Source organism: Micropterus dolomieu, unplaced genomic scaffold, assembly GCF_021292245.1.
Source record: "Micropterus dolomieu isolate WLL.071019.BEF.003 ecotype Adirondacks unplaced genomic scaffold, ASM2129224v1 contig_13527, whole genome shotgun sequence".
Taxonomy (NCBI): Eukaryota; Metazoa; Chordata; class Actinopteri; order Centrarchiformes; family Centrarchidae; genus Micropterus; species Micropterus dolomieu.
This window is the reverse complement of record NW_025742513.1, coordinates 4,455-11,077: the sequence shown is the minus strand read 5'-3', so window position 1 is coordinate 11,077 and position 6,623 is coordinate 4,455. Positions and strand designations below refer to the sequence as shown.

Genomic DNA, 6,623 nt, shown 5'->3' with positions numbered 1-6,623 from the left:
ACCTGGCTGCTTTTACAGTCAGCCAGAGTCAGTATTCAATGGCGGGAAATGTAAAGGGCTGCTGCGGCTTACTTCAAAGAAGCTCTGTCACAGAACCGTAGCGCAAGCATGACTTTGACAGGCGGAAGTATAATTAGACCATCCTGGTGACAGTAAGATACTTATAATAAAACACACACTCACTCCAAATTACTGAGTTTAGATATCGATCCTTTTATATGAGTATCGGTCCTAGAGCAGGAAACGTTGGTATCACAAATATCGATACTTTAGGATCGATCCGCACATCACTAGAACAGAGCGGTGCTAACGAAAGAGCAAAGCACCTGCAGAACTGACACGACGTCCTCTATAAAGAACCTGGAGAGGCTGGAGACGTCACCCCTTTCACTATTACTTAAGTATTAAACAGTAAACTGTTGTTGAAAAGATAGCTGTCCTTTTGTTTGCCTTACAGACATTTATAATTCTCTAAACTAAGCTAATCCCCCTCAGAGCAAAGTAAATGAACTGATGCTGTTCTGCTCAACACACAGTACTATTACTTTACTTCCTAAGAGTAGTTGATAAGATAATTCAGTAATTATATAAAAGTAATTTAATCAATGTGTCAATTTTCCCCTGTGGTATCGAAAATGGTATCGAATATCGATATTTTTCAAGGTAGGCTACTGTATTGAAGTTAGTTAGAAACTCCAGTATCGTGACAACATCAAAACAAGACAGAAGTCATTCTAACTGGCTCCATACAGCAAAAGCTTTTTATCAATCCTGATGGTTTCCCGTCACTCTGTCATCCAAAGTAAAAAGCCTTGGTGTCACCCTGGATAATACCCTGTCCTTCCAGTCCCATATAAAAACCATCACCTGGACTTCCTTTTCCCAGCTCCACAATATCTCTAGACTCCGACCGTCTCTCTCACATTCCAGCACTAAAACTCTCCTCCTGCCTTTCTCACTTCCTGTCTAGACTACTGCAACACTCTCTCACCGGTATCCAAACCAAACTCATCAATCTACTCCAACTGGTTCAGAACTCTGCAGCAATAATCAGAACCTTCATGCAGAACAGAGTTCAACATCTGAAAGTTTGCTGCAGCACCTCAAACCTTTTATTATGTCCTGTGATTGATTGGGTGACGAAAAGTGACACTGATGAGCTCATCGATTTTCTGAAAAAGTGACGTTTCAACAAAACGCACCAATACAGCTAAATAGCCAGCCAAACCCTGACCTTGCTCATCTCTCCTTGTTGTCTCCTGTCTCAACACAGCTGCAGAACCTGGACTAACAGAACTGCTGTTGAGGATCTTGGCTGGAAAAGAATCAAAATTGGGTTTTTACTTGTATAACGGGCTTCTGAAGGGGCCAGCAGAGCGACCGGCTCACCGGGACATTACTCTGACATTTCTTTCCTCTACAGTCCACGGGGAGAAAACTGCCTCAGAGACTGAAAAGAATGTAAATGTTGGATTAACACTCACCCTGCCTCAGCCTTTCCTCCTCCTGCTCCTCTTACAGAAAATCACCTGAGTTTATCTGTGCGTGTTTAACATGATGGGCCCTATTTTAACAATCTAAGCACACGGCGCAGGTGCGTTTGGGGCGTGTCCAACCTCAGTGTTTGAAAAAATGGTCAGTGCGCCGGCACATGGTTCAAAGGGTGTAACATGCAATAAACAAATCAGAGTCATTTCCCATTCCCTTTTACAGCCAGGTGCTCTTGTACTTTGGCACATTGCTGTTATAATGGAGGATTATAAAAACCATCAGCTGACTGATTGAACTGCAGACTCACAGTAGAGGGGGGATATGGACAGAAGTGTGGACGGGATCTAAAAACCGTCTCTGATCATGAAGCCTTAAAATTTGGAAACACAAAATTTGGCAGGTGGGTTGAACATTTCACCCTGTAGTCAGGTACATGTACCGACCCCTCTCTGACCTTGAGGTGATGCTGTAAAAATCAAGTTTGCGTTTCTGCAATTATCTCAACAAAGGCTCAGAGTCCAAATTCTTTCATCACTTTAATCTCTAAAGTCACCTGCACCTCTGAAAATGTCAAATGTTGCATTTCGGGACCTGCTTGGATCCTGATCATTGTTGCTTCCGGCTATATTTTTATATTTAGGAATTGTCACCTGCCAGCTGAATTTTCTGTTTCCCTTTTAATAGACACATTTCCACTGTAATTTGCATCAAAACACCAGAAAATGTCAGCTGGATTGTCTCCAGAATGCAAGAAAATACTAACATTTTCTGGGGGATGACACCACCACACATTTATTTATGTACAGTATATATCATGTATTTAAGCAATTCACATTTCTTCCAAAAAAAACACAAAAACACTTGTTAAAAACTGAATGCTGTAAAATAGGTTTTTAATGCTCAAAGTTTCACATAAGCAATTCATATTTCTTCAAAATCTTCTTGTCTTGTTCTCGTGCATCATCACGACCCTAATCTGAGCCCTTATGTTCTGTTGTTATTACTTGTTTAAATGTGGTAAGAACGGTTGATTAGGGAGCCACAGTTTAATGTGTACAGTTGTTAGATCTATTATTTGTCAACATTTTTCAAAAGATGTGTGAGAGACAGGGACCAAGAGAGGAAAGGGCCCCAAAGAGAGACTGCTTCTACAGGTGCTGGTCATATAATTAGAATATCATCAAAAAGTTGATTTATTTTAGTAATTCCATTCAAAAAAGTTTGATGATTATAACTGACAACTAATGAAAACCCCAAAATCAGTATCTCAGAAAATTTGAATATTGTGAAAAGGTTCAATATTGAAGACACCTGGTGCCACACTCTAATCAGCTAATTAACACAAAACACCTGCAAAGGCCTTTAAATGGTCTCTCAGTCTAGTTCTGTAGGCTACACAATCATGGGGAAGACTGCTGACTTGACAGCTGTCCAAAAGACGACCATTGACACCTTGCACAAGGAGGGCAAGACACAAAAGGTCATTGCTAAAGAGGCTGGCTGTTCACAGCTCTGTGTCCAAGCACATTAATAGAGAGGCGAAGGGAAGGCAAAGATGTGGTAGAAAAAAGTGTACCAGCAATAGGGATAACCGCACCCTGGAGAGGATTGTGAAACAAAACCCATTCAAAAATGTGGGGGAGATTCACAAAGAGTGGGCTGCAGCTGGAGTCAGTGCTTCAAGAACCACCTCGCACAGACGTATGCAAGACAGCTACCAGTACCTGGTTTAAGGACCACGGTATCCCTGTTCTTAATTGGCCAGCAAACTGGCCTGACTTTAACCATTTAGAAAATCTATGGGGTATTGTGAAGAGGAAGATGCGATACGCCAGACCCAACAATGCAGAAGAGCTGAAGGCCACTATCAGAGCAACCTGGGCTCTCATAACACCTGAGCAGTGCCACAGACTGATGAGTTTTTGCCTTGTTTAAAAGTAAAAAACAAACATACAAAAAGTTATAACTTTGTGATGTAATAATATGCAAATGAGGTACTAAGCCTTATCACACAAATCCATTTTCCAGCACATTGATAAGAGTCAGATGGATTTTTGTTGCTTTATTGTGATAATAAACCAAATGTTCAGACATTTACAGAATGCTTTATCAAAATATAGTTTGGATTTACTCAAAATAAACCACCTGTAGGAGCCACAAATGGAAGTTTTTGCATCTTCATGTCCTTGATTTGTATTTGCACACTTGATTGACACTTGGGTGGTGGGTGTGTATGTGGGTGTGTAGGACGCAGTTAGAAGCAGGTGCACTCACCTGTTCACCTCACCTGGCTGCAGTGATCATGGGGGTAGGGTCATTTCAGATCTTTAATGGTGCATGTTGACTTGTCTTGCTCTGGCCTTTTCTTTGCACAGACGTATGGAAACAGCTGTTAAGTGGAACTGTTGTGCATCGTTGTGAAATAGAAAATAAATGGATTGTTAGAAATGTGGTGGAGTCTCATCAGTTTTCTCCATGTTCAGCCTCTCACAGCTTGTTTTCCCTTTATCGACAGTCGGCTGTAACACCACTCATCTGTGGGAAGGAGCCTTTTATTCTATATATTTACAAATTAAATGAGAATTATAAAAGAAATCTAAATAAAAGATTTTTCTGTAAGAAAAATTACTTGGCACACTGTGGAAGCATGTCACTTTGAGAAAATGGTTGTTTTAAAGCAACAACAACACACTGAGCATAAAAATGACTGAAATGTTTGTCATATGAACACATCTCTTATAGATATTGGCCATATTTGGACCAGCTAACATTGTGCTCTAGAAAACAAGCTTCAAACAATATATGATTCAAAATGGAGTTTTAAAAAGACCGGTCGAACTTCAAAGGTCGACAAAGATAAAATTAGGGGATCTGCAGTTGACGGACTTGCTATAAAATAGAAAAAATAATAATGTTTATATATTATTCAAAATTGTTGTTTTTATTATATTTTCTGTTTATTCATTTATATATTTATCGGCCATTTTTATAGAGTTTTGAAAATGTGTTAGAAATATAACGTGGAAATTAACTGCAATTCTCCATCAATCCACAAGGTGGAGCTGCAACAGAAAGCAAAGCAGAAAAGTCTGTTTAAATAAGTGGTGGTGGACTTGACTTTGCCCCTCTACCCTGTATGCAGGATAAGCGGTTGACGATGATGGATGGATGGATGGACTTGACTCTTGTGTCTGACTGTGACTCAGAGCAGTTCAGACTGCAGCACTGTTGGGATTCCTCTGTCAGTCACTGCTGGATGAAGCTCTCCTCTCCACTCTACCTCCCAGTAACATGGCCCAGTCAGAGCCTCTCCACACACAAGCTGATGCTGCTGCTTCAACCTCTCTGGATCATCAGGACACAGCTGATCCTCTCTCAACACCACCACCTTTCTGATCCCTCACACTCTGACAGAGATCACCTCCAGCTGATGAGAGAAGAAGACAGCAGAAGTCATAAATCAGAGTTAACAGAGACTCCCTTCATCAGCTGTCATTAGTGATGCAGCACATCCAGTATACAGACCAGCAGGGACTTCAGTCCTGTTCAGAGCAGAAGTGGAGCGGCTGTGTAGCGTAGCCAGCTTCCTTTCAACTCTCACATTTAAGAGTAGGCTTAAGACTTTCCTCTTTGATAAAGCTTATAGTTAGGGCTGGCTCAGGTGAGTCCTGAACCAGACCTTAGTGATGCTTTGGGCATCAGATCTGTTTACTCTGCAGGTTTCACTCAAGTACACAGTGGAAATAAAGTGCTGAGAGTCCCTGAACGCATCATGACTGCAGAGACACAGAGATATTCACTGCTCACTGTAATGATGGATTTACTGCTGTTAGGGCTCAAAGCTGTTAAAAACAGCGGCTCAGTCACATTTGAATATTTCATCTACTTTTGAAATATTACAGGACAAATCTGGAGTCTGTTCTAAAAACATTTGGATCAAACTAAAGACACATGGACAGATATATACAGTATATATATATGATGTTAAAGGTCCTTCATGTTCATACAAACACTGAACAGCTAAACATCAGCTGTGCTTACTGGACAGCAGAGGTTCGGGTCTGTACAAAGACCACATGGTTACTAAATGTAATGATTGTTCTCTGAAATAAGAGCCAGTGATTTGCAGGCTTCAGTCAGACTGATCTCAGAGCTGTGACAAAGATGAACTGATCAATAGTTTAGTGTTGAAATGAGAGAACAAACACTTTGAGATCAGATTTGATGGTCCGACAGTTTGATGAATGAGGACCACTGTCTCTATACATCTTGAGATGCTGTCAGCTGGAATCCAGCTTTATTTCTGGAGACATGAACACATGATCACTGACTGTTCTCTCTCTCTCTCACTCTCTCACTCTCTCACTCTCTCACTCTCTCACTCACTCATCCTGAAGCCTGTCACCATTCTCCTCTCACAGCTTCACTGAGGAAAGCAGCCGCTGAGAAGGTTGGAGGTTTACAGGAAATACTGGATCTCTGCTTTGATACTAACTGTGTTTAGTACAATACTGCTGAAACCAGCATGAGTCCAACCCTCTACTGACCTCAGAGTCTCCAGTCTGCAGTGTGGACTCTCCTTCAGATCAGACAGCAGCTTCACTCCTGAATCCTGCAGCTCGTTGTTACTCAGGTCCAGCTCTCTCAGATGGGAGGGGTTGGACTTCAGAGCTGAGGCCAGAGAAGCACAGCTGATCTCTGACAAACCGCAGCCCCTCAATCTGAATAAACAATAAATGATGAAACTTTAGACAAGACAATGTTCCTGCTTGAAATCATTCAGTGTTTAATAATCTGTTCAGAGCTGAAGAAGGTTTAGAATGTAGAAGTTTAGAAAATGGAAACTCCAAACATCTGAACCCAACAGGATGCAGGTTCAAACTGTAAAATACAAAAAGGTAAAAAGAGCTCTCATTAATATTAATGACAACGTGCTGCTACTTCAATAAAGACGTAGTGACTTCAGCTCTTAAACTCTGCAGCTCCACCAGTGGCTCCATCTATACAAACTCATGTTGTGCAGCCAAACACAATCAAAAATCCACAGAAACTGATTTAAGATTCCACTCAAGATCCCAAAGTTTCCAAAGATACCAAATATGTCAGGATGAACTTTGGGGAAATGTGAACAA

General features: G+C 41.1%; 1 long non-coding RNA gene across 1 annotated transcript; it reads right to left on the bottom strand.

Moving 5' to 3' along the window:
- Positions 1-3,527: 3,527 nt before the first annotated feature.
- LOC123966491 lies at positions 3,528-6,099 on the bottom strand. The gene is made up of 2 exons (XR_006823996.1): positions 6,039-6,099; positions 3,528-4,918 (listed from the first exon to the last, which is right to left on the bottom strand). It is a non-coding gene; the product is annotated as an uncharacterized LOC123966491 (long non-coding RNA).
- Between the last annotated feature and the right edge of the window lie 524 nt (positions 6,100-6,623).